Source organism: Copidosoma floridanum, unplaced genomic scaffold (assembly GCF_036245765.1).
Source record: "Copidosoma floridanum isolate Cflo_tuat_1 unplaced genomic scaffold, Cflo_Japanese_pri ptg000033l, whole genome shotgun sequence".
NCBI classification, from domain to species: Eukaryota; Metazoa; Arthropoda; class Insecta; order Hymenoptera; family Encyrtidae; genus Copidosoma; species Copidosoma floridanum.
In genome coordinates this window covers 5,036,201-5,062,942 of record NW_028321910.1, presented here as the reverse complement: position 1 = coordinate 5,062,942, position 26,742 = coordinate 5,036,201, and the positions used below count along the sequence as shown (strand labels likewise).

Genomic DNA, 26,742 nt, shown 5'->3' with positions numbered 1-26,742 from the left:
AAGACATCTGTTATCTTAAGTAAACGATTGAATCCTGGATAAGTAATACTATTGATTGAGTGACGTCTCAAAGTAGTTGATGATCCATCGAATACAACTTTGATCTTAGATGTGTCATCATGATGTTTAAAAACTTCATGATGAGGTACATAATAATGTGGTTAAGATTTGGGCTTATCTTGTGGAATCTGCCTCATATGTCCTAGGTTCAAGTACTCTTGCATGAATTTTATGTAAAATTGTCCAAGTTGTTTATTTCTTTAGATCTTGGTTAGTGTATTTGCAAGGCACTTTGGAGTCTTAATAACTTAATTGTCAAAAAATTAGGCTAATTGGTAAAGAGAAATTCTCACCACATATCTGCCAGAGCTGGTTTTTGAGTGAGTAGATCTAAAATGCCACTCACACTCCTCTTTATCTGGTGTTAAGTGTGAGCTTGACTTATTAGGTACCTCCTTCTCTGTCCAAACTTAGTGAGTAAATCTTGAAGCTAAGTTTTTTCTATTGAAACAACCTGATGACAATTTCTAATATTATTGTTGATCTGGCAATAAGACACAGGTCCAAAGATAACCCAACCAAAAATAGTCGATTAAGCAATAGGCTCTAAAAAGAGACCTGTGATGATATTGACTTGATGATTTGAAGATACACATCAGCACCCAGTAAGATACTCACATTGCTTGGCATCCTGAATTGTGGGTCAGCAAGATTAAAAAGACGTATATAATGCTAAGATCTGTTCTGCACTGTGAACGATGGTACAAATGCCGACACTTGTGGCGAAACATGTGCATGTAAGGACACTATAGTATCTTTATATCTTGATTGGAGTGTGAGTGACACCTTGCCTTGGGTTTTACTAATTTGGATACGACCAATGCCCTTAATGTTTAAGTTTGATTGTTTACGCTTCAGCTGTAAAAAAGACACTGCACTTTCTAAAATAAATATTATCTCTGATCTTTGGTCCATCAAAATTCTATCATTGTCAAAAAATGTTGAAAACTTAACTTTGACAACGGCAGTTGGTAACAAAGTTCGATGAGAATGGCTTTTTCTGGATACTGAGTATGATTGAGGTGATTTTGATTTCTTGATAACTGCGGTGAATTTCTATTGAAATTGATCTTGATCTGGTTAGGAAGCCAAACAAGACACAAGCTGCAACAACTTCGCACCATGAATCATCGTATGGAGAGCATTACCACAATTTGAACATCTCTTAGTGTTCAAACACCTTGACGCAAGGTGACGTCCCAAGCAATCAAATCATATCAGTTTTTAATCAACAAATTCATACCTCTACTCCACTGTTAGTGAAAAAAAGCCTGGTCGCGCAACAACAAAATGAGATTGTCCACAGTAATTACACGGGTAAACTTTTGTAGATTTTTTAGGTTGTGGCTGTTGCTGAGGTTGACCCTGTTGAATTTTTTGAGTCTGATTTGGAGTCTACCTGCCGGATGCAGTGTGAGCCTTTGCTGACTTATTATGACCTTTACTTGCTTGCTGTACCTTTCGTTTACCTACCAGCTCAAGGGCCTGTGCTTTTTTCATCAAAAATTTTCTAACACAATACAGGCAGAAAAATCCTCCTTGGCCAACACTGAAGTTTCCCATGCTTCCTTGGTAGGCATGTCTAGCAGCCTTACTAGACCATCTATAAACACTGCATCCAACACTTCCTGCGCCATACCTGACACCATACGCCTCAATTTTCTATACTCAGTTGTCAAACTCAAGAATGAGCCAGCATTGGGAAGCTGAGTAGACTGGAGAGATCTTATAGACTAAAAGTGACAAGCTAGTACAAAACGTTTGTTGTCAAACCTCTCCAACAAGACATTCCATGAAAATGCAAAAAATTCACGTCATAATGAGTGGCCCTGTATTAATTTGGCAGCTTTACCAGTGAGAGAGGTTCGGAAGTAGTGAAGCCTCTGCACATCTGTATTTGTTTCCTCATCGATAACCATGCTGGTGAAAAGCTTCTTAAAATCCATCCAGTTAGCATATCCACCACTGAACTCTGGTAACGTGAGTGATGGTAGTTTAACTTGGATGAATTGAGCATTACTAGTTGAGCCCGACCGATCCGAATCCACAGAAATAAGCTGATGGTTGATGCAATTCATTGACTTAAAATTAGCCTTATATGCTGACAAACATACACCAGTAGTAAAGTACTCTGTAACACTGCTTCTTGACCTATAACAAAAAGAGGCACCGATGCAGCATTAACCAATCTCGATCACGTTCATCACCTTTGTCCCTCTTATCTCTTGGGCTTCTTCTCCTAAAAAAGGGGGATTGGCGCGGGAGTTCTCCCGTTCTACGAGGAGAACTATTAATTTAACACCCAACATATACCTTTCACTATTTCTTTTGTTAAAAACACTTACACTAATACACAGTATCTCGGTACACAATTTACTACACAACGCTTCACCTCGTCCTCTGGACTGCGCTGCAGCGACTTCGCCTCGCACCCCGCGAGCCGCGAGCGCTCGTCCACCACGTTCTGCTCGTCCTGGACCAGGAGGAGCTTTTGCTCGTCTGAGACCCACGTTAACATACACACACTTACACTCTGTCCATAATCCTAAACCCTAATATATTCTCTCTCTCTCTCTCAACACTGATTTTTACCTTCACACACGAAAAAGTCCGTGAACAATGGTGGCACTCTCAGGCATGCACCTCGCGGTTTTTCGTCCACCCCGTCTCGTCAACCCTCACACTTCTTCTCTCTCTTTCTCTCTCGCACTGTCTACGCAACACACTACTTCTCTCTCTCTCTCTCTCTCTCTCTCTCTCTCTCTCTCTCTCTCTCTCTCGAACCTCACCTCCTAGTCAAACGTCCGTGAGTCCAACCCGGCGCGATTTCGTCCGGCGTCTTCAAGCAGGTCTTTCGTCCAGCAGCTTCACCCTTTCTCTTATCTCTCTCTCGTTTACCCTCTTCTTCTTTTTTCAGTGGCCGTAGTCCTTGACCTGGAGACCTCGTCGTCCTGGGAGAACACAGCAGCTTGTAGACTCGTACGCACACTCCTCTCTCTTCTCTCAACACTCTACGCACCTTCTCGAAAACTCTCTCAACTCTCTCTCTCTCTCTCAACTCTCGCCATGAAACCTCGCAAAATCACCGAAGCTCTCGCTGCTCGTGCTTAAGCGTGCAGCTCGAAGCTCTACTTCAGACTGACCCACGATCTTTCGCTCGAGCAATGGCTGCCGCCACTGCTGCTGATATGTATCTCCCCTAGCAGTCACTCTCAACATACTTATCAGCTGCTGTGTCTCGGTAGTCACGTTCACATTTTCCTTATTCTTTTCTGCTGGCGCTACTGCACCTCTGTATCTCAGCTGGTTGTCCGTTGGCGTTCTCTTCTTCTCCTCTCAGCGTATACACAGCTCCCGAAAACAAACAAATTCAGAGAAGCTTCGACTTTCTGCTTTTTTGTATACACATTGCATCAGCGAGAGCATTTTGGAACATGGAGGCCATTTTGCCTCGTTATAACTCATATGTAAGAATTACTGCAGGACATGAGGCCTTAATAATGACCTGTTCTTTCTTGAAGGCCTCATAAATTGAGACACAGTCTTTTTTCCACTTATGCACTTCACACTGCATAGCTTCTTTTTCATTATGCATAGCCATCTTTTCCAGCTCTTTCATGCCAGTGATTCTTACTCGTTGAGAATTCATCTTAGCAAGCAGCCCAGCTAGGATGGTCGCAGCAGCAGATCACAAACATTTAGTGGACATACCGTGCAACACCTGCACATTTATAGCATTAAACCCCATGACACCAGAGCCAGTAGGGCCCAGTGAGTGCTGCTCGTTCTAAGCCATGTTAAAAGCCTCTCCAACTCTTTCTGAGTTTGAAGGCATTTATAATAGCACCACACAACTTACAAAAAACTATTAAGTTTGTAATGTCACTAAAGAGTCTTACTGTTCACTGCATACACACTCAAATTACCAGCTTCTAAAGGACAAAAATGTTTGATTGTGCTGATGCAAGCGCACTTCTGAGGTGCCAGATCAGATAGGTATCAGCATGTGGCACAAATAAATAATAAAATAAATATAATATTCATAAACTTCAATTACAACTGGTATATTAACAATACCAAAACTAATGGACAATGAGTGCTTGGGTACCCAAGTGTAAATTTATACTTCTATAAAATTATATAGCAAAAAATATTATGAGTATAACAATACCTTCTATATAACAATATTATGTAAGAAGGTGCTGCAATTACCGTGGGAATGAGTATAGTTACGCTAATCATGTATGACTTCAATTAATATTTAATAAGTTGATGATTATAAGCAATGCTTGAATTTTCTTACAGAGTAATTTTAGGATTGTTTCCTTTCTCTACAGGTCTTTAGGCCTGGGTGAATACGAAACAGTGTTAGGGCTATTGGTAGATGTTAGCGGATCTGATGCATCAGGCAGGGATCGCAGGCCTTACCGGTGAGGAATGGTCACTGAAACATGGGGCTTCTCTGAGGATGCTAATTAGCCTGGATCCAATGATTTGGCAGAGAGCGCCAGCTTAACTGGCGAGGAGTGAATGTGCTGAAATATGGAGTCCTCTCCAGAGAAAGACTACACAGTGGCGAGTGGACCCGATGCACCATTGGTGCACAGAGTATCAGCTTAACTAGCAAGGGGTTTCACCAGAGATACTCGCACTGTGCCTATGTATTAGGTATAACATAAGTAAAAATATTGGAAATGGGTGCGGCAAAACACCCCCACACATAGGTGGTGAGTGGTAACTAGGCTAGTAATCTGTCGCGGTAACCCAGTAAAAAAAAAAAAACAATTCTGAAAATGACATTCTAAACATAATTAAAAACTACGTTGATGGTAAATATTTGAGTCCAATCGAAGCAGCATGGAAATTGCAAGAGTTTCCTATTTGTGGTAGTAGTCATGAAGTGGTTAATTTACCTGTATGTCTTGTAACTAAGCAAAAATTAATATTTGAAGAAAATGAAATTGAAAATTTATAGAAAAATGGTTGACACACTTAATAGCTTTGTTCTACTTAAATAAAGTTTACAATTTTGCAAAATCTTTGAAATAAGTAAATATTTTAGATAACGATATTTTGTATTATAGTCTTAATATTTTAGTGGAAATGCAGAATGTAAAAAAAATGCAGGAATAGAAAGATTAGGTATAGTATCTCTAAAAGATCAGAAACAATTTTTTAAAAGTTATTTCTAAATGAAAAGCATTTGGCATCATCATTCAACGATTCAAAAATACATGAGAATATTAAATACATAACGTTTAAGGATACTGCACTTGCCAATTAATCATGACACTTATGATTATGAAATTTTCAAAGAATCTAGCACAATAATACTTTATTTTCTATTACGTCAATTTTTTGCTTGGTTTTTAGTTTTTGAAAACGTTCAACACGATGACATATGGAAAAAATTTAAAATGTATTTGACAAAAGATTTTATTGATAATAAAGAAAACCGTGCTCGTCCACATATAAATCTAATCCTTGAGGAGATATGTATATATATATATATATATGGCGCGCGGTGGCTCGGTCGGCTAGGTCGTGGATTGGCACGTAGGAGACCTTGGTTCAATTCTCGGCTAATGCGACTTTTTCGGGCAAGTACCTCTGTGATATTTCACATGTGCTTTTTCACCATGCAATGCTCCTCGAGGAGGGTCTTAGGCGACCTCCTCGCGGCAAAAATTGCCTAACTTCCCCCTACCATCCTTCCATCCCTCTTCCCTTCCTTCTCCCAAGTGCTAAGTGCCCATAGTAGTGCCCTTTATAGGAGCCGGACGTAAAGCACTATAATATAAAAAAAATATATATATATATATGGATCATTCTTTATTAAATGATGACCCCATGTTGTCCAAAATTGCTTTGAGTTAATCGAAATAAATTTAGGCTTAAAATAAAGTTATAACCTTATAGTTTCATGCACTGATTCACTGAAAAAAAACGGCCAGTATAGCTTGGCTGCACGACTAGTATAGCTCGTCAACCCAAATAGCTACTTTTAGGCTAGGTTAGCCTGGGAGCCAATCAGAATCTGCTTGGCAACTGAGGCAAATGTGACTGGTCACTATCTCAGCACTGTGTTCTTTGGCGATAAAACGGCCTCTGTTGGTTTGGTCAGAATACTACACCTTCTTAATTCTCTTTTAAATACGGCTCCAATGCCATCCGAAGTTCCTTTTCCATGGGCGGTGGCATATATACTATTGTGCTTGTACAAGAAAATTTTGTTCATGGTGTATTAAGTTAATCATTAAAAATTTATTTTTGAAGTGTTTTCTCGCCCATCACTAAAATAAATTATTTTTATTGCACGTACTTATTTTTTCAAATATTGCACTAATTTCATTTGTATTATATATACAGCTGCAGTATCATGCTGCAAACTATCGGATATGAAGACAACACTTTTGTGTTTAACAACACCTTTAAATTTGTAATAGCATACGACAGAAAAAAACGTACACTGTGTATTGCTGAAATAACACGCCAGTGATGCATCTTGAGCTATAAATTTGTAATTCTCTGAAAAAACTCACAAAAAAATTTCTCTTAAGCGTAAATTTTTTATTTTTTAATCGAAGAATTGCGTTTGTTGCTTAGAAATAAATGAATGAGACCTTAAAAGTAATAGTTTACCACATAATTCTTGTACAAATGTTTCTGTGTCGATAATTCGAGTTTCTAAAGTGGATCTATTTGTTTATAACCAGTTACTGAACTGAACACTATCGATACTACTATTATATAATAATTTTTTTAAGAAATCGGAAAACGTATCTACATTTGAGCATTCAGGGCATTGTTCAAGTAATCAATTAATGGTTAACTTTCCACAAGTAATTTCTTTCAATCAGTCTTTGTACGTAACTAAGATTTTATCAGAATTTTTGGTCAATTTTTCAAGGTTAATAGCATCAAGTATGAGTTTAACGTTCTAGTGAATGGGACATATATAAAAACGCAATGAGTTCCGGGAGCACCTGCAAACATGCATTGTTTTAATCGCAATTTGGCAAATTTACTGAAACTTACTTTAAAATTTGGGGCATCTTCTTTATACAAAATATACAGCTCTTTTAAGTCTACGAGCATAAGTATTTTTTGTATCAAAACACGACCTTCTGGAGTCTTCACAGACACTACATTTCTTGGACCAGGCATCATTCAACTATTTTTATCATCAATATAAAACTGCGATACATTAGTAACAGTTTCTCTTGCAATAATTTTTCACTTTTAGCTGTTGTTTCTACTAATGCACTGTGTTTAACTCCTAAATCTTTTAATTTTTTTCCAGTTTCTAACCACACTTAAACTCCATAGCAATTTTTTTGGACTCCAAGACTCTGGAGCGATTGTAAATGAACGCAATTTTAGTGGGTCATGCAAATCTAATGAGACGAATTTTTCTTTTAAACCACTTAACATAATTTTTAGTTCAAGCTCTCTTGCTAATGCAGTACTGTTCTGAGAAATCATATGTTCTAATTCATTGGTGTCAATACATACTTCTTTCTCTTCAAAATGCTCACGAAATTCGTTCATTGGTGCATCGTGTATATTTTTGGCTCTTGTATCCATGGATGTGTCAATTTCTGTACGCACCCGTTTTAGTCGACAGTTGGAAAAAATTTTATCATTATGTGACAAATGTGGGAATTGTCGTTTAAGACTTCCGGATACTCGTCTTAAGTTATGTCCCTTGTGTCTTGTAATACCCAAATCTTTATAAGGATTGCAACACCTATCTGCATAGGTAATAGCTGCCATAACGATTGCTTATCAACGATAACAGTATATCTTGAATGATGAGTATAACAAAAACGATCTACTAAATCTAGGAGAAAAACTCATACACAATTTCTGCAGAACGTTACACAAAAGTTTGCTCATGGAAATCCAATCATTGTCTTTGAAGCTCAACTTAATAGATACCACATTCAATGATAAGCATATGCTTGAAACATCCCTTACAAAACTGACTCATGAGAATTCTCATCAGAAGTCTTATAAAAATATCCAATTCCTGTTGGATTTTTGCGCATAAGTCTTATAGGAATATTCAGACATTTTTTCGAATTTGAGAATTGCATGGTGACATTTATCTTAGATATAGTCACCTTAAATGAAATTACCATGATTATGACAATACCAAAACAGAGAGGTTCCAGAATTTTTCGTCAAATTCTGTAAAAAAAATTTTTTTCACTATTTTTTAAAAGTTTCACGAAAAATACTTGAATCCCTATGTTTCGGTATTATCATGCAATTTTTAAATTTGAAAAAGCGTCAGAAGACTTCTATAGGATTTGTGGGCCAAAATCCTATAGAAGGTTCTTGATATTCTTACAATAATTCACATGAGAATCCTCATAAGAAACTTTTGTAAGGGGTTTTTGTCTGCCATACTAGATCGCCTGTTTTGAATTTCTTGCATGTAATTTTTGTTACGCAAGTCCTAACTCAGACCATACATATATACCTAAATTAGAGACAATAACGTGTGAACATAACTCATTACAAAGTGTAAATAGTACTTAGATTTCAAGGTTAGGAAAGCAATTATTCAAAATCACGCAACAATTATGATAAAATAATTTGCTGTCACTAAATACTCAAGAAATTTCTCTAATCTTTCGTTCATATATTTTATATTCTTATCAAAATATAATTTATAGATACTTTCGAAGGTTAGAAACACTATAGTGTGAGCTAGCATGTCAATTTTAGTACAAGTAAGTCAATGAATTAATTATAGTATACAGTAACAGTCTGTCTATGATATTAACTATTTTGTATACTTGATACTCACAAAAATGAGCATAACTTAATTTTCAGGTTATGTCAAGAAAGTGATGCAATAAAGAAACTATTTCTTAAGATTGAAATGAACTACTTACTTTCAATACACTTATCAGTATAAGGTAATGGTAAGTATTAAATATTGGGTTAACGTGATACCAAAAAAGTTGGCTTTCCACATGATTATTTAATAATTTAATGATTATTTAAGTTATTTCTGAGGTTATTAGTGACATTCAGAGTATGAATGTAAGCCTAACATGAGATTTTATAACAGTTACTAGTACAGACCTATTTACTTATGAAAAAAGTACTAAAATTTTTTTTTTTCTGTAATTGTTTGAGCGAAAACGAGTTTCACACCAAATTTAAGCCGCCATTTTGGACAGCAAAAATAAATTTTGGTAGAGTGCCCGTCAGCATATAATACCATAAGATTATACCCTTATTTCAAGCCAAATCTACCAAAATCCCTATATAATATATACATACTTGTTGGGCTCCACCCCCCTGTGCGCTCTGCGTGCCAAACCTCCAGTTTTGGAATTAGTCACATACTTCGTTTTTTTAGTTTGCTTCTTGAAACTAAAATAATAAGAAAATCTTTGTAAAGTAGTTTAAAAATAGAAAAAAAAGTAGTGTCAATTTGATAAATACCTTTTTATGAATTTTTAAGACAGTTTTTGCCCTGATGTTAATCGCAGAAAATATTTGAGGAAAAAAATTTTCAAAACATTTTAAATAATTTTATTGAATATTAAGTGTTTCCAGAAAAAAAGCTCTTATAAGTATTATTCTACTCTACTTTAACATTATAATATGGAGTTCTATTAAGGCCTTATATAAAGTACCGATAAGAATATTCAAGGAAGTAAAAAAAAAAAAATGGTGTTTATACTTTCTGGCTGCAATGAATTCCTTGGATCATAAATCCCAGTTTTTTAAATTATATGTGAACAAACACATACAATTTTTTTCATTTATGGCCCAGATAGTTCAGAAAAAACATTTGTACATAAAACGTTAATTTATTATTTTATTTCTCGTGGACAGAAAATTTTATCCATAGCATAGACTAGTATAGCATTAATATTACTTCTGAAAGAAATGACCAGTCATAGAACACTTCATTTTCCATTAAACTTGAACAATGTAGAAAGTTCACTCTTGGAATTTAAATCTGAAGAGAAAAAATTGAAAGAAGTAAATCTTATTATGTAGGATGAGGCTTCTATGATCCCAAAAAAGGTCTTAGAAATAATTGAAAGAACATTACGTGATTAATGATATACAAACATCCATTTTTGTGATGAATTAAATGTTTTAGGAGGTGATTTTGGACGTATTTTTTTAGTCTTAAAAATAGTAATAGAAGCATGAATATACAAGAAAGTATAAAATTATCATCTCTTAAGTCGTATTTTCGTATTCTAAGACTTAATATCATCTATATTCGTTCAATTGAAAAAATATTTTCAAAATCATTGTTAGATATTGGAGAAGAAAAAATTGAATCAATCAAGGATTAAATAAATGGAAACAACTAATGTTTGTTGCGATATTTTTTGGTGAAGCTTTAACTTTTTAATAAATAGCGTTATACTTACTTTTCATAACGAATATACTTACTATTTAAATAATAAAATTCTAAGTTATGTAAAAGGAGAAATGAAAACATATTGCAGCGTAGAACATGCTACTTACAAGTGTTAATGAATCTGATAATGATATTTATATGAATCTTACAATTGAATTCCTAACAATATTCGTGAAGGATTACCACTAGATGAGCCAAATTTAAAATAAGAGCAATTGTTATGTTAATATGCAATTAAAGTATAGTTTATGGCTTATGTAACGGTACAGAATTACAAATTACACAATTATTGAACTACAACATTGAAGCAAAAATAAGAACTAGAGAAAAAATTGGAAAGAGAGTTTTTAAACTAAAAATAACTTTCAATACAGAAAATTCTCAAGGTCAAAGTTTTAGTAATATTGAAATATATTTAAAAAAGCCACTGTTTTCGCATGATCAATCATACGTCGCGTTATCAAGATGCAAAAATAAAAATGGAAATAATATTTAAATAGAATGTGATTATAATTTTGAAATAGAAAATATTGTTTAGAAAGAAATTATTCACGTTAACTCATCTTAAGTAAGTAAATAAAAAAATTAATCTCTTCACATTAGCAAAAGTATGAAATTGTCCTAAATATTCTTGCACAGTTCATTTAAATAACAAATTAATATTTCAAATCAATGAAATTATTATTTAAATATTGTTTTATGACGGTGCACTTTATTTGACATATTTCAATAAATATAATTTTAATTTTTTTGTGTTTAATAGGGTTACAAGCAAGGTCTACGGGTTCAATATTCCTTAAGTTTATTCGCTGTTATTGATTAAATATAAAAATATAAATTTATGTTCTTACACTTATTTAATAATGTAATTAGTAAGCTCTTGGAAAATTTAAGAAAAAAAACCAACACGCTTTAGCACTCCCTCAACGTTGGTGTCAAAATGTGCTAAAATGCTAGAAATTAGAGGCTGTTTAAAAACTCTAAGGAGAGCTGAGACAGACGGTACAAATACTCATATAAGTAGAAATGACATGAAAACCGATATAGTTTTACCTAATTTAGAGAGGGCTGAGGGGGCCAGAGGATTGGCTGACGGGGGCTCATCAAAATCAAGCATGGGAGCTGAGTGGGATTGAGAAGGGTGGAGGGAGGGGCGAACCATTAATTAAATCCAACAAAAATTACATGAAAACTGTTAGCATCTTACCCTATTTAGAGGAAGGGCTTAGGGGGGACTGAGGGGTGGCCAAGTAGTCGAGGGTGGCAGAGAGGGGGTTGTGTGCAATGACTCTTTAAAATCACTTTGTACTATAGGAAGAAAGACACATAAACATACATCAATTACAGATGAAATTAAGATAAGAAAAATAATTACAGTCAAGTTAATAATATGTGTAATTTGTAATGATAAGCAAACATATAATTTTCAGCAATGATGATTTTTATCTTTGCAACTTCTCCAAGATAAAATTTTTAGCACCTGAAAAATTGACAAAACATAAATTGAAACATAGAAAATTTGAGTATTTTTGTGAAGTTTGCAAAATTGTTTTTACGAAAGGAAAAAATTTAGTAGGGCGTAAAAAAGTATAGTGACGAAAGATTGTTTCATTGTACATAATGCAAACAAACGTTTAAATGATCGTTACATCAAAACAGACATATATTAACTGTTCAGGTGACAAGTTATATTCATTGCGCTACATTGACATCAAAATTCTCTCTCTTACAATAGTTACGTTTTTCATATCTCTACTATCTCTTTAAGTGCAAAATTAAAACAAAGACTTTCGCCTGTATTAAGCTTATGTTTATCTTTTCTTAACCGCTAGTTATTTTCACTGTATTACATCAATGTTCAGACACAAAATGCTTGAGAAATTTAAATTCAACCATTCTGTGCAACAGTCAATCAGCTTATGGCCACTGTTGAGAACGCTTCTCTCACAGCAAGCATTTGCAAGTAATTTACTGTTAATGAATTTGTATATAGTTTTGAGCAACGTGACGATTTTTTAACCCACTGATCCCGATTCCTACTCACGAGAACTGCCATCCTAGCATTACTTTCTGGCACAAACATTAATTTATAAAAACCAGGAAAAAAAGTAAGTAAAAAAATGTGGGGTTTTAAAAAAAACAGGTGGGTTAAAACGACACATTAAACATTACAACGTTTAATTAACAGAAAAAATTATTGTTCCAAAAGCTTGATTGTGGTCGTCCATTTAATTATATTTTTTTCCAAATTTTTTTTTTTTGTAAATAAAGTCCTCAATCGACCAAAAATTTTATCTTTGGAAAAAGTTGACATGGATCAGAAAAACACTATCCAAATGTAATAACTAAATCACATCAAACCATAGAAATGAGTGGCAAATATGGTACTACATTACATATATTTATCAACATTCCAGAGGGTAAAACATACTATAAATATATTTCTATTTTTTTTTTTTTTTTCTTTTGGGGAGGCGTGGAGGAGTAGGTAGAGGGGCGAGGAAGAGCAGAGAGATCAGGGGGGAGCTTGTTTGCAAATAATTGGATCAAAAACCTCGTGAAAACAAGCAAATAACTATGTAAATTGAGAAGGAACTGAGGGGGCTGAGAGGTAGCAGGGTGGAGTGGTGGAAACCAGGTAGAGTGGGGAGAAGCTGAGACTAAGTTTTATCACTACAACTATATATATATTTGTGTGGGAAATTCCACATATCCCCCCATAGCCCCCTACAACCCTCACAACAGCCCCCTTACAGCTTCTCCACATACAAGCTAAAATTTGATCGTGTTCACCGTTAATTTGACATTTTTACTTTTTTCCTGATCAAATTTTAAACAGGTACTTTTTATATTCTTGAGATCTAAAGAAAGTCTAAAAGTTCTATGAGTCATCATTCCTTTTGGAAGCAAAATTGATGCTATGCCAGTCCATGCCATTGACAAAACTTTTTTATTTTGAGACATAAAAAAATAAATTAACGTTTTTCCCGTTATCTTAATAAGTTTTATATAAATAAAACTTTCCTGACCCTCCCGGACCACCTATGAAAAAATATTGTTTTTTTGTTTACAAATAGTATGAAAATTTTTTTTTTGTTATTATTTAAACTTTTATACATCGAGTTAAACATTTCTTTACTGAAATGTCTTTCTTTATTCATGTTTTTTTTACTCTCCATTTTTTTGATGTGGGTAAATTAAAGCATTTATATAATTTATCTTCTGATTCTGAAACTTGTTCAATATGTTGAAAAGCTAATAATCTTAACTGTTGCTATGTGTTGTTTATAAATTTTCAAGTTTTAAATATTCTTGGCGGGTTGGCACGTGAAGCGTGCAGGGGGGTGAAGCTGTTACACACACACACTAGTATACACATACACATATATATATATGTATATATATATATATATATATATATATATATATATATATATATATATATAGTTAACTTGGTGGGGCATTCCACACAACCCCCTTGTAGACCCTTATTCACCCCCCAACCCTCCTGCCCCCCATAAAGTAAGGTAAAAACCCATTATTTTCTTTCTTATTTTGACACATCGTAGTTTTTTCTGAAATCCCTAATAGGCCCCAACAGCCTGAACCTGACAGGGATCATACCGTCGTTCTCGGACCTTAATGTGTATACAGACATGTACGTATCTTATATGTATCAATCTATTATTTATAATCTGTTTCATTTTTAAATTACTTTAGGACAAAACTTTCTTATTGCTATGGCTTATCTCATCGTCAAGAAGAAATTTAAAGTCATAATTGTATTGATAAAATAAATGTATGACGGGGTAGCAAACACAATGAAGACAACGGATTAACTAAAATATAAGTTTATGTCTAATCCATTTATCGTTATAACTAATATTTTCTGTATATATCTTATAGTTATAACTAATACATATATATTTAATAATGATTCTTACAGTTACTCTCATGACACTCAGAGAGACATGCAAGCGTGCGTACCTGGCAACAGCCGTAATCAGTCTGTCTAACACTTCCTAATTATATATACTGCATCTCTCATCGTGTCTCGTACGAGTTGTATCTACGCTGTACAGTACATGTTGCTAACTATAACTAATATTAATTTACTTATATTCTAACACACCTTCTTAAATTAATATTGCATTCAACATTTCTTTGAATTTTTCAAACTTACTACGTCCTAATGGCTTTGTGAAAATATTTGTAACATTTTCATTCGAGTCAACTTTTACTGTACCACTTAAATTTCTTTCACAATTCACATTTACAAAATGATAATTTTCGGTTGGGTTTAAGTTTTTACCATCTGATAAGCTGAACCCAATTATTCGTTCGAGATAGAGGAGTCAAGGAGTATGAGCACTCACACCCGTGCGATTTCTTAATTGTTCTAACGACTAGGCGAGGTGTGTGGGTGCTCCCCGCTCTGTTCTCGCGGATTGATAGTATAGGTATCGGCTCTTCGAGAACAAAAGAGTACCACGGCTCGGCCTGTTGAGTTTCGGCCGTAGCGAGTTGTAGACGCGCCTGCGAGTTGTCCTGCTTTGCCAAGCCACGTGGAGCAGTTGAAATTTCAATTGTCGCTTGAAAGTTCCCAACCGATTGCTCTCCGCTGGAGCTGTTCCAATCTACCAGTTGTAAGTAGATTTTCGGCTGTTAATACCTCGACAATTCGGAGGCCTTTTTCACGTGCTAAGTCGTGCCTTTTTTTTCCATTGAAAATCATTCCCCTCAAGCTATCAGCTCATCTTTGAGAGCGACAATTTATTTAAATTAACTAATTCTGTAATATTTCTTTTTGTAAGAATAAACATTATTGTATAGCTAGATCAGCTGTTAACGTGTTGTTTTTTGGTTTGGTTGTTTTATTATCTGGCGTGAATTTACTTTGTTGTTCGACAAGGAGCGTTAGATTCAGTGTTCCCATTAAAATTGCGTAGGCAAATTTATTTACGAGGTTTCCATTGAACCTGGTTAAATTTGCCCTCGCACAAAATCGTTCAACATTTTGGTAGCAGAGCGTGGTTTGTAATCAGTTATTTTATTATGGACGTGATTATGAAGGAGCAAAAATCGCTCGCGACCAACATCGTGAATTTTTATATGAATTCAACTGAGAAGGTGGGGCCGGATAGACAAACCGCGAATCATTTGAAAAATCGCTTGCGTTTGTTGGAAAATTACTGGGAAAAATTCACTTCAAAGCACGACGCGTTGCTCGCGTTCGATGACGAAAACGCTGATCTTCCGTATTTTAAAGATGACACGTACTCGACTGTCGAAGCCGAGTACATCAGCGCGCAAACTCGCTTGCAGGACCGAATCGAGGCGATTCAGCCGCCTCAGCCACCAGGCAATCAGCCTCCACAACATATAGTGCACAATTTTACGGCTGCTACGCCTCAGCTCATGCTTCCCAGCATCTCGCTGCCTACGTTTTCAGGCAACCAAAGCGAATGGGAAAGCTTCAAACAAAGATTTTGTTCTTTAATAAAGGACAAAGCTAATATCTCCCGGGTTGAAAAGTTACAGCATTTGCTCAACGCTGTTCAAGGCCACGCAGCGCATCGGCTAAGGGGTCTTGAGGTTATCGAAACCAACTTTGACGTCGCGTGGGAAAAACTTCTACGTAGATACGATAATCTGCGTATTCGGCTGTTTTCAACGTTCGAGAACCTGATGCAGCTTCCCACGATTAAAGCTCGAAATATCCAAGATCTTAACGATTTGATCGATCGGACTGAAGAATCGGTACGTGCACTTCGCGATTTAAATTGCCCGGTGGCGCAATACGATAACTGGGTAGTCCACTGCATAGTTCGAAAACTGGACTTGTCCTCTCGTGAAGCTTGGGAAGCTTCGCAAGCAAACGTCGAAGGTTTCTCAACTTACGAGTCACTAATCACCTTTCTAGAGAAACGCATTCAAACTCTAGAACAGGCTTTCTCGGCATCGGAAAAAATCGATGCTTCTAACAAGCGTAGCACTAGGTCGACTGCTCGTAATTCCAATCGTATCGACGCGAATAATACACGCACGGTAGATTCGTCAAGCTCTAAGCCAAATCCATCGTGTGATCTTTGCAAAGGCTGTCATTGGCTCCATCACTGCGGTCAGTTTAACGAGAAGACGCCGTTCCAGCGCCTTGATCTTTGCAAAGAGTTAAAGCTCTGCATTAACTGTTTGAGAAGGGGCCATTTCGCTCGCAAATGCCCTTCAGCTAATCGATGCTTCAAATGTCGCGCTGTACATCACACTAAACTACACCCCTACGGTGAGATATCTAAAGGTTCTACGCAAAGCACAGTGGGTGACAAAGCAACAGATAATGCGTTGGATCAAGTTGCTTCGCACAGCTCGTCAGTCGGTGCTTCAATTTTACTCGCTACAGCTAAAATCGTTATCACGAACTCTTTAGGTCAGTCTCTTCCGGTTCGAGCTCTAATTGATCCTTGCGCTGAGCGGTGTTTTATCACGCAGCGCACGGTACAGCATCTCAATCTAGAAACCGAGAAAGCATCGTTGTCTGTTATCGGAGTTGGAGCAGGAAAGACGACTCACTGCAGTTCAATTGCTCAGGGAATCTTGCAGTCAAGGGTTGATAGCAACTTCGCTATGGGCTTCTCAGCTCTTGTTTTGAGCGAGCTCACTCGTTGTCTGCCCAAAGAGAAATTCGCTAAAGGGCACTGGCCTCATCTCGATGGGCTTGAGTTGGCAGATCCTCAATGCACAGAGCCTACAAAAATCGACTGCATTCTTGGTGCAGATGTCTATCCAGCTCTGATACTGGATGGCATAGTGAGAGGTCCTGTTGGTACCCCTCTCGCTCAACAGTCCGTTTTTGGTTGGCTGTTGACTGGAGCCATTACTTTCACGACTCCAAGCAACTCTACACAGCCCGTTCGGATGTATCATACATCAACGGCAATGTCGCTATCGCAGGAACTCGTCAAGTTCTGGGAGATTGAAGAATATCCACGCAAAACTTTGTTAACTCCTGACGAGGAATTTCGCGAAAAGCACTTTAGTAGTACACACACTCGTGATAAGAACGGTCGTTTCATAGTACGTCTACCCTTTGTAAAACGCCCTATCTTCGTTGGCTCTCGAGATATAGCCGCTGCATGTTTACGCCAATCGGAACGTCGTCTGCAGAAGGACGAAAAGCTTGCCGAGCGTTATCGAGCTTTCATGCTCACGTATCTCGACCTCGATCATATGGAACCCGTTCCGCCACAGCAGGTTGAAAATCCAAGCTTTTATCTGCCACACCATTCGGTCGTGAAGCCAGATAATCCTGAGAAAATACGCGTAGTTTTCAACGCATCTCAAAAGGCTCGAAATGGCTTGTCTCTCAATGACTTGCTGTTACCTGGTCCAAAGTTACAATCCGATATATCGACTGTCGTGACACTTTGGAGACGTTACAAATACGCCTTTACTACTGATGTTGTTCAGATGTTCCGACAGATCAAGGTGCATCGAGATGACGCTGATTGGCAGAGGATCCTGTGGCGTAAGGATACTTCGCAACTACCACAAGATTACAGGTGCCTCACTGTAACCTACGGTATAGCATCTGCTCCATTCCTCGCGCTTCGAGTGATGAAGCAGCTAGCCATCGATGGATTCCAAGAATTTCCGGATGCTGCCACTGTTCTACAACGTCAGCTGTACGTCGACGACCTATTTGTTGGCGCAGACTCAATTGAAGTGGCTCGACGAAGACGAGAGCAGTTGGTTACTTTGCTGGGATCAGCTGGCATGGAACTCGGTAAGTGGGCGGCTAACGAGCCTCAACTTCTAGCTGGTTTGTCTTCCACTTCTCCCAAGACTGAGGTAACGATGACTCAGACCGAGGTAATATCCACTCTTGGAATCAAATGGCTTCCTAATGACGATTATTTCACCTTCACTGCTGCAGCCGCTCCGCAAGCGACTCAAGTGACAAAAAGATTAATTCTTTCGGAAATTGCTCGGTTGTTCGATCCTCTAGGTTGGTTGGCTCCGGTGATTGTCACTGCCAAGATAATCATGCAGGACTTGTGGCTCGACAACATTAATTGGGATATACCAGTCCCAGATGAGATGCTGACTCGTTGGACGCAGTTTCGAACGGCACTCACAGCAGTCACACGCATTCAAATACCACGATGGCTCAACACGTTGGAGAACGACGACTGGCACCTTCACGGGTTTGCTGATGCATCGCAGCGAGCCTACGCAGCAGCTGTCTACGTCGTTGTTTCAGGACGTCAACCAATGCTGCTCATGGCAAAAACGAAGGTTGCGCCCACCAAGGTGCAATCACTTCCACGACTCGAGCTCTGCGCTGCTACGCTGCTGGCTCGATTAATTTCCCACATCACGGACTCGTTGCTGCAACCAGCATCAATTAATGGCTGGTCGGACTCGAAAGTCGTGCTGGAATGGCTCAAGGACAATCCCTCAAAATGGCAGACGTTTATCGCCAACCGCACGAGTGAGATAATCACTCGTCTCCCCACAGCAACGTGGAGACACGTGAGGTCTGCTGACAATGCAGCGGATTGTGCCTCACGAGGCCTCACTCCAGCAGCTCTCGCCGACCATAAGCTTTGGTGGAATGGACCAGCCTGGCTGTCGCTTCCGGAATCCAGCTGGCCAACCAAAGTTCCACTCAATCCACATGCCGACGAGAAAGCGCAAGTACTCGCCGCCTTGGAAATCACCAAAGATGACGACGCAAAGACCGGACCTGGATGCAACTGTTTGCCATTGTTTCAGCAGTTTTCAAGTTTCCACAGGATTCTACGTATTCTGGCCTATTACTGCTCTTGGCGATCAAGAGTCAGCAGCAGGATCCTGCGAAGAACCTGTTCATTGACTCATCGAGATTGGGCTCTCGCTCGCACTTTATGATACAGGGCCATTCAGCAGCAACATTTCAAGGACGAGTTTAAGCAGCTTTCTACTGGCAAGCTCCTTGCAAAGAGAAGTCCACTAGCTCGAATCAACCCTTTTATCTGCGAGCAGGGCTTGATTCGAGTAGGAGGACGTCTGCACCATTCAGTGCTGCCATACAACGAGAAGCATCCTGTGGTGTTACCAGGCAACTGCATCATCGTTAAACGTCTGGTCGAAGATGTTCACAAGCTGACACTGCACGGGGGAGTGCAGCTAATGCTCTCCCACATTTACCGATCACTCTGGATCACTCGTGGACCAACTGTGGCATCTGGAGTCTACAGGCGTTGCGTGAGGTGCGCAAGATTCGACGGCAGAAGAGCCCACCAACAAATGGGCAATTTACCTGCCAGTCGAACCACTCCAGCAAGGCCTTTTGCAATCACCGGCCTTGACTACGCTGGCCCGTTCCCAGTGCTGTTTTCCAGAGGACGCGGCGCAAAATCAACCAAAGGCTATGTCGCAATTTTTATTTGTTTTGTCACCCGAGCGGTGCATATAGAGATTGTTTCAGATCTGTCGACAAACGCCTTTCTAGCAGCTGACTCCCGTTTTTGTGCACGCCGTGGGGTGTGCCAGACCATCTATTCGGACAACGCCACCACTTTCTCAAGCGCTGCAAAAGAGTTGCAGGCGCTGTTCAGCAAAGCATCGCCATTCATAGACAGCGTAGCATCAACAGTGGCCACTCAAGGCACTGAGTGGTCATTCATTCCGCCTCGAGCCCCACACTTCGGAGGCCTATGGGAGGCCGCCGTCCGAAGCTTCAAGCACCATTTCCGCAGAGCTATTGGGGACGCTAAGCTCACGTTCAAGGAGCTGTATACTCTGGCTGCGAAAATCGAGGCCTGTCTCAACTCCAGGCCACTCTGTCCGTTGAGCACTGATGCCAACGACGCCGCGGCGCTCACACCCGCTCACTTCTTGGTTGGCTCGTCTCTACTCAGTTCGCCAGAGCCTTACAATGAGACCAAGGAGCAGATCTCACTCAACGACCGCTGGAGACTCATCAGCAGCATGCGAAACGCCTTCTGGGCACGCTGGAAGAAAGAGGTACTTCACCACCTACAGGTTCGCAATAAGTGGATGAATCCTCAGCTCAATCTGCGAAAAAACGATGTAGTATTGCTAGCTGATGAGCTCTCTCCGCCCACCCAATGGCGACTCGGCCTAGTGGTCGAAACTCATCCAGGTGCCGACGGTCTAGTAAGAGCTGTCACTGTGAAAACTGCCACTGCGAACTTTCGACGTGCTGTGGCTAAGCTGGTTAAGCTGCCGACAGAGCCCGAATTGTGCGACATCTACAAACAGCGCAATTTAAGATCCTTTGTCACGGCGGGCGACCAACCACCTTAAAATTGTTGTAAAGAAAGCGTGTAGTACATAAGTTAGTTTTAGCGTACAGATTAGAGTAATTGAAATTTGCTTAAAAAAAAAAAAAATGAAAAGTTGCTGAATTATATTCAATTTTGCTCACAGTGACATTTTTGTTGATGATTGTCTTATTGTGCTTAAACTTCGATGTGTTTAAAGCAATTATGTTTAAAGACAAGCTTTAAGTTTAAACGTTTAAAAAGGAAATTTTATGTTCTTTAATTTAATTTTGTAAGCAAAGTTTCAAGCACAACCTAGTCATACGTTTATCACTTTATTACATTTTTTTTGACTTGAAAATTGGTCTTATTTGTTCATACCATTGTAAAGCTGATATAAGCGATAGTAGTTAATTATAGCGTCTACTCGATGATTAGGCTTTTCTATCTCGTTACTGAATACATGAAGTTGACGTCCTTTGTAGCCGTCAAGGCGGGCGATATGTTCGGTTGGGTTTAAGTTTTTACCATCTGATAAGCTGAACCCAATTATTCGTTCGAGATAGAGGAGTCAAGGAGTATGAGCACTCACACCCGTGCGATTTCTTAATTGTTCTAACGACTAGGCGAGGTGTGTGGGTGCTCCCCGCTCTGTTCTCGCGGATTGATAGTATAGGTATCGGCTCTTCGAGAACAAAAGAGTACCACGGCTCGGCCTGTTGAGTTTCGGCCGTAGCGAGTTGTAGACGCGCCTGCGAGTTGTCCTGCTTTGCCAAGCCACGTGGAGCAGTTGAAATTTCAATTGTCGCTTGAAAGTTCCCAACCGATTGCTCTCCGCTGGAGCTGTTCCAATCTACCAGTTGTAAGTAGATTTTCGGCTGTTAATACCTCGACAATTCGGAGGCCTTTTTCACGTGCTAAGTCGTGCCTTTTTTTTCCATTGAAAATCATTCTCCTCAAGCTATCAGCTCATCTTTGAGAGCGACAATTTATTTAAATTAACTAATTCTGTAATATTTCTTTTTGTAAGAATAAACATTATTGTATAGCTAGATCAGCTGTTAACGTGTTGTTTTTTGGTTTGGTTGTTTTATTATCTGGCGTGAATTTACTTTGTTGTTCGACAAGGAGCGTTAGATTCAGTGTTCCCATTAAAATTGCGTAGGCAAATTTATTTACGAGGTTCCCATTGAACCTGGTTAAATTTGCACTCGCACAAAATCGTTCAACAGATAATGTGTTTCAATATATTTAGAATTTTTCGTAAAATTACCATATTTCGCAATACTTATAGCACAACTATTGTCTTCATTATGTTTAATAGGTTCTTTCAACTCAATTTTCAAATTACTTAAAATTTTCTTAATCACTTTCAGTTCACTTACACTCTCAGATAACGTGACATACTCAGCTTCAGTTGACGATTTAGTAACACTATTTTGTTTTCTCGATTTCCAAAAAATCACGTTACCGTATAACCTTACAATGTAATTTGTCGTAGATTTCCTATCAACTACATCACTGGCCCAATCAGCATCAACTTAACAATCAATAAGATCACCTATATTATCTCTTTTCTAAAGTAATTTTGAATCTTTTGTTAAAAATAAGTATTTCAAAATTCTTAACGTATACTGAAAATGTGTCTTATCATAACTGTTTTGGAATCTGCTCAAATAATTAACACAAAAACTACCGTCAGGTGTTGTCCCTTAACTTAAATAAAACAACAAAGTTCCAATTAAGCTTCTAAATTGAATCCCCTCACATGTTGATTGCGCTGGCTCTAGTTTTAAATTTTGTTCCATCGGAATCACATATGATTTTGAATTTTTAATGTATCTTTTTTGATCAATATATCTTTTTTGATCAAGTGTCATTTTTGCTTTTTTTATAATTGTACATTTATACAAAATATAGTCTTGGACTTTCTCTTTAACCATACAAAACCTTATTTAATCTTAAAATTTTCTGGTACACTACGTCACTAGAGCACAAAGTACAAACATAAGCGCCCGAAGGGCGCGCTTGTTGTAGGTTGGAGCCCAAGTCGCGTATAATGGTTTCATTACCAAGGGCGCAAAGTGCAATTTTGCGCCCGTGGGTACACTTTGCGCTCAGTAAATCACCTTGGGCCCTCGGGCAGAAAAGTACTTTGGGCCTGGAGGACGCAAAAAACTTTTCTGCCCGTGGGCCCAAAGTGATTACAAGGGCGCAAAGTGTGACCCGAGGGCGTAAAGTGGCAGTTGCACTTTTGGCCCATGGTAAGAAATGGTAGTTTTCCTACGAGTTTGAAAAGTCTCTGTTTGCGAACTGAAAGGTTTGCGGCCTGAGCCGAAGGCAAGGGACGTAACGAGGTTCGTGAAGGAGACTTTTCGAACGAGTTCCGGAAAACTGCTTTTTCGCCCGAGGAAGTACCAGCCTCCCAAAACCACCCGAGGGCGGAAAGCGATATTTTCTTCATAACCTCTAGGTGTTTAACATAAGTCTTAGATTTTATCATTCAAAAAAGCCATTTCTACATCCATCTGTCCAATAATTAATTTATTTTGACAACAGTATGCCAATAAAATTTTTAAAATCTGCATCTTAGCAACTGGTGAGTATATATCTTTAACAATCTCATTCTGTTAAAATCCCCTAACATCTAATCTTGCTTTATGAAAATCATTATCTTTTTTTATGTAAGCCCATCTTAAGTCTAAAACTTTCTTATTTATTGATTTTTTAACTAACTTCCAAGAATTATTTTTAACTAAAGAAGACATTTCTCTGTCTATTGCAATTTTCCAACTTTTAAAATCATACGAATTCATCGCATCATCAAAACTTACTGGACTTTCCGCATTTACATAGTTAACATATACAATATTATTATAAACAAACTTTTTATCTTCATATTTCGCAGGTTTTTTCACATTTTGTTATAAGTCATAATATATCCAATAAATGTATTTGAATGTATATATGTAAAAGTATGTTTGTATAGTATATGTTAGTATAGGCCATGCTCTGGCGCTGAGAGCCGAGTTATGGTTTATAGTTTAGTCGTCGTCGATCGCTTGGTAAGCAATGAGCTACTGGTGTGTTTCTGTGTGGTAGACGTACCGCTACAGAGTCGCTTTTACATGCGAGTGGTCCACTGCTAGTTTAGTATTGTTTAACCTCTAGGTAGTACAAGTAGTAAGAGTAATAAGTAAATGATTTAAATAAACGAGTGCACCAAAAGAAATAACTTATGTATGCCTATTCTTTCACTGCCAACCTACTCTGCTTAATTATCTAACAATAGGTTACGGGCCTTTTGCAATAGATTATGGCATTTTGCAGTGGGTTGTAGGTTTTGCGGTGTTGTTTTGTTTTTTATCTCGAGGCTTTGAACTATGCAGTGAAGAAAGTTCGACGGAACTTTTAAAATCAGTGTGACTCGTGTGCATTTTTTTAAAGTAAAGATGGCTATGCACAGTATTGAGAAGCTTAGAGGCTGGGCGAATTATTCTACATGGGCAGTAGCGATGAAAGATTATCTACAAAGTGATTTGCTGTGGGACACAGTGCAGGTTCCGGAAGGTAGGCAACTGAGCACTGATCTGGATAAGAACATGAAGGCAGCTGGCCGTATAATGTTATCAATTGAGCCTATACTCTACACTCACGTAAACCAGCTCTCTAGTGCAAATGATGTCTGGGATGACTTTAAAAAGCTTTTCGGTGGTGAAAGCATTCAGAGCAGATGTGCATTAATTGTCGAACTTGGACACTTACGCCTTGAAGACTGTGAATCAGTGGAAAACTACATCGCGAGATCTAACACCTGTGCACAAGGGCTTGCAGCTAGTGGACTACAGGTGCCGGATGAAATGTTGGCTACATTATTGCTTGCGGGTTTGCCATCTCAATATGACCCCATGAAAATGGCCATGGAGAGCAGTAATACGTAATTTACATTTGATATGGTCAAAAATACGTTAATAAAAAAAATTGAAATCCCTCAAGCCATCGAAGGCACTGCTCAAGGCTTCTACGCTGGAAGTAAACAAAGATTTCCAAGAAGCAAGCAAAATAATAATGGAGCAAACAATTCTCAAAGAAACAAGCCAATACAGTGCTACAACTGTAAACGTTTCGGGCACATAGCTAGAAACTGCCGTTTCTCGAAAGATAATAATACAAAAGCCTGCCAAGCCAAAACAGAGAGCGACGAAGAGCCAGATACAGATAAGGAAAACGACAACTTTGCTATGTTTGCGTTCAAGGCCATAGTAGATAAACACACTTCACAAGACTGGATTTTGGACTCTGGAGCGTCAATGCATATGTATAGAGACAAGAGTTTATTTAAGAATCTGGACTCGTCTTTCAAGTCAAACATAAACGTTGCAAATAGTGGAGCGATGGAAGCTCTTGGCTCATGCACTGTACAACTTGTTTTGTTTTTTCAAGGACATAAGAGGATTGTTGAAATAAGCAATGTGTTATATGTCCCCAAGGCCACCACAAATTTTATTTCAGTTGGCAGCCTAACTCAAAAACATCATAAAGTGTTTTTCGAGAACAACAAGTGCTCTGTTTATTGCCCAGATGGCACGCTAGTCATGTCAGGTGTTCGCCTAAGAAACAATTTATTTAAGATCAATTCAGATTTTAAATGTGATAACAAGAGTAGTGAAAGTTCAGTGAAAACATATGCCGCTACCCTTGATATATATTTGTGGCACCAAAGACTTGGATATATCAATCATGAGTATTTAAATATTTTAAAGAATCGTAGTGCCACAGGCATAAATTTTCAAAATAAACAGTTAAGGTTTTGTGATGCCTGTGTCCAAGGCAAAACTGTTAAATTACCGTTCCACAGTGTTAAAACAAAATCAAAACAAAATCTTGAACTTATACACAGTGATGTTTGTCAAGTGCCAGATATTTCGAGAGTCGGCTTCAAGTATTTCATAACATTTGTCGATAATTATTCCAGACAACTGTTTGTCTATTTTCTCAAGAATAAAGCTGAAGTTCCAGAAATCACCAAGTGGTTTATTCTCTTCGCTGAAAATCAAAGGGGCTTGAAATTAAAAATCTTAAGAACAGACAATGGGAGAGAATATTTAAGGGGTGATTTTCTTGAGTTTCTCAAAGGTAAGGGAATACAGCATCAATCCACTGTGCCCTACAATCCTTAGCAGAATGGAACTGCTGAGCGCATAAACCGCACTTTACTAGAAAAATCAAGAGCCATGATGCTTCAAGCGCAAGTGAAAAAAATTTTTTGGCCAGAGGCGGTTGCTACTGCAGCCTATATTTGCAATCGTTCTCCACACTCACGCCTAAATGGTAGTACCCCACATGAGAGATGGACAGGCAGCAAGCCGGATATCTCAAACATGCGAATTTTTGGTTGCACTGCATATGCTTTGCTACCTCAACAGTTTAGAGGCAAGATGGATTCAAGAACGTGAAAATGTGTTTTTCTTGGTTACGCTTCGGGACAGAAGGGCTATATACTCTGGTGCGAGAAAGCCAAAAAGATTATTATATCCAGAGATGTCAAATTTGATGAAAATTTTCACCCAGTACAAGAACAAAAGCGCTCATTCACTACATTTACATTAGTTTCAGATGAATCACAGAACCAGAATGCGGAGCAACACAACTCAATGGATTTTGAAAATAATCAGTATGTGCAAACACCAGTGAATGATCGAGTGGATGACCAGCAGCCCCAAGTCATATCAAAACGTCCAGTCAGAGAGAAGCAAGTTCCACAACACCTGGATGATTTTGTTTTATACTCAGCAGCAATGGAGGATTTCAATGCACACACATTTGAACAGGCTATGCAAGGAACCGAAGGCCAAAAATGGCGAGATGCAATGTAGAAAGAGATGCACTCTATCTACAAGAATAACGTTTGGTATTCAAAACTCAACTAAATATATCTCAACTAAATGGGTATTCAAAAAGAAGATAAACCAGGATGACAAAAGCATATACAAGGCCCGCCTGGTTGCT

General features: G+C 38.3%; 1 protein-coding gene across 1 annotated transcript in view; it reads right to left on the bottom strand.

Moving 5' to 3' along the window:
- St2 (Sulfotransferase 2) overlaps positions 1 to 26,742 on the bottom strand; it is a 175,925-nt gene that overhangs the window by 25,995 nt on the left and 123,188 nt on the right. The window lies entirely within an intron of this gene.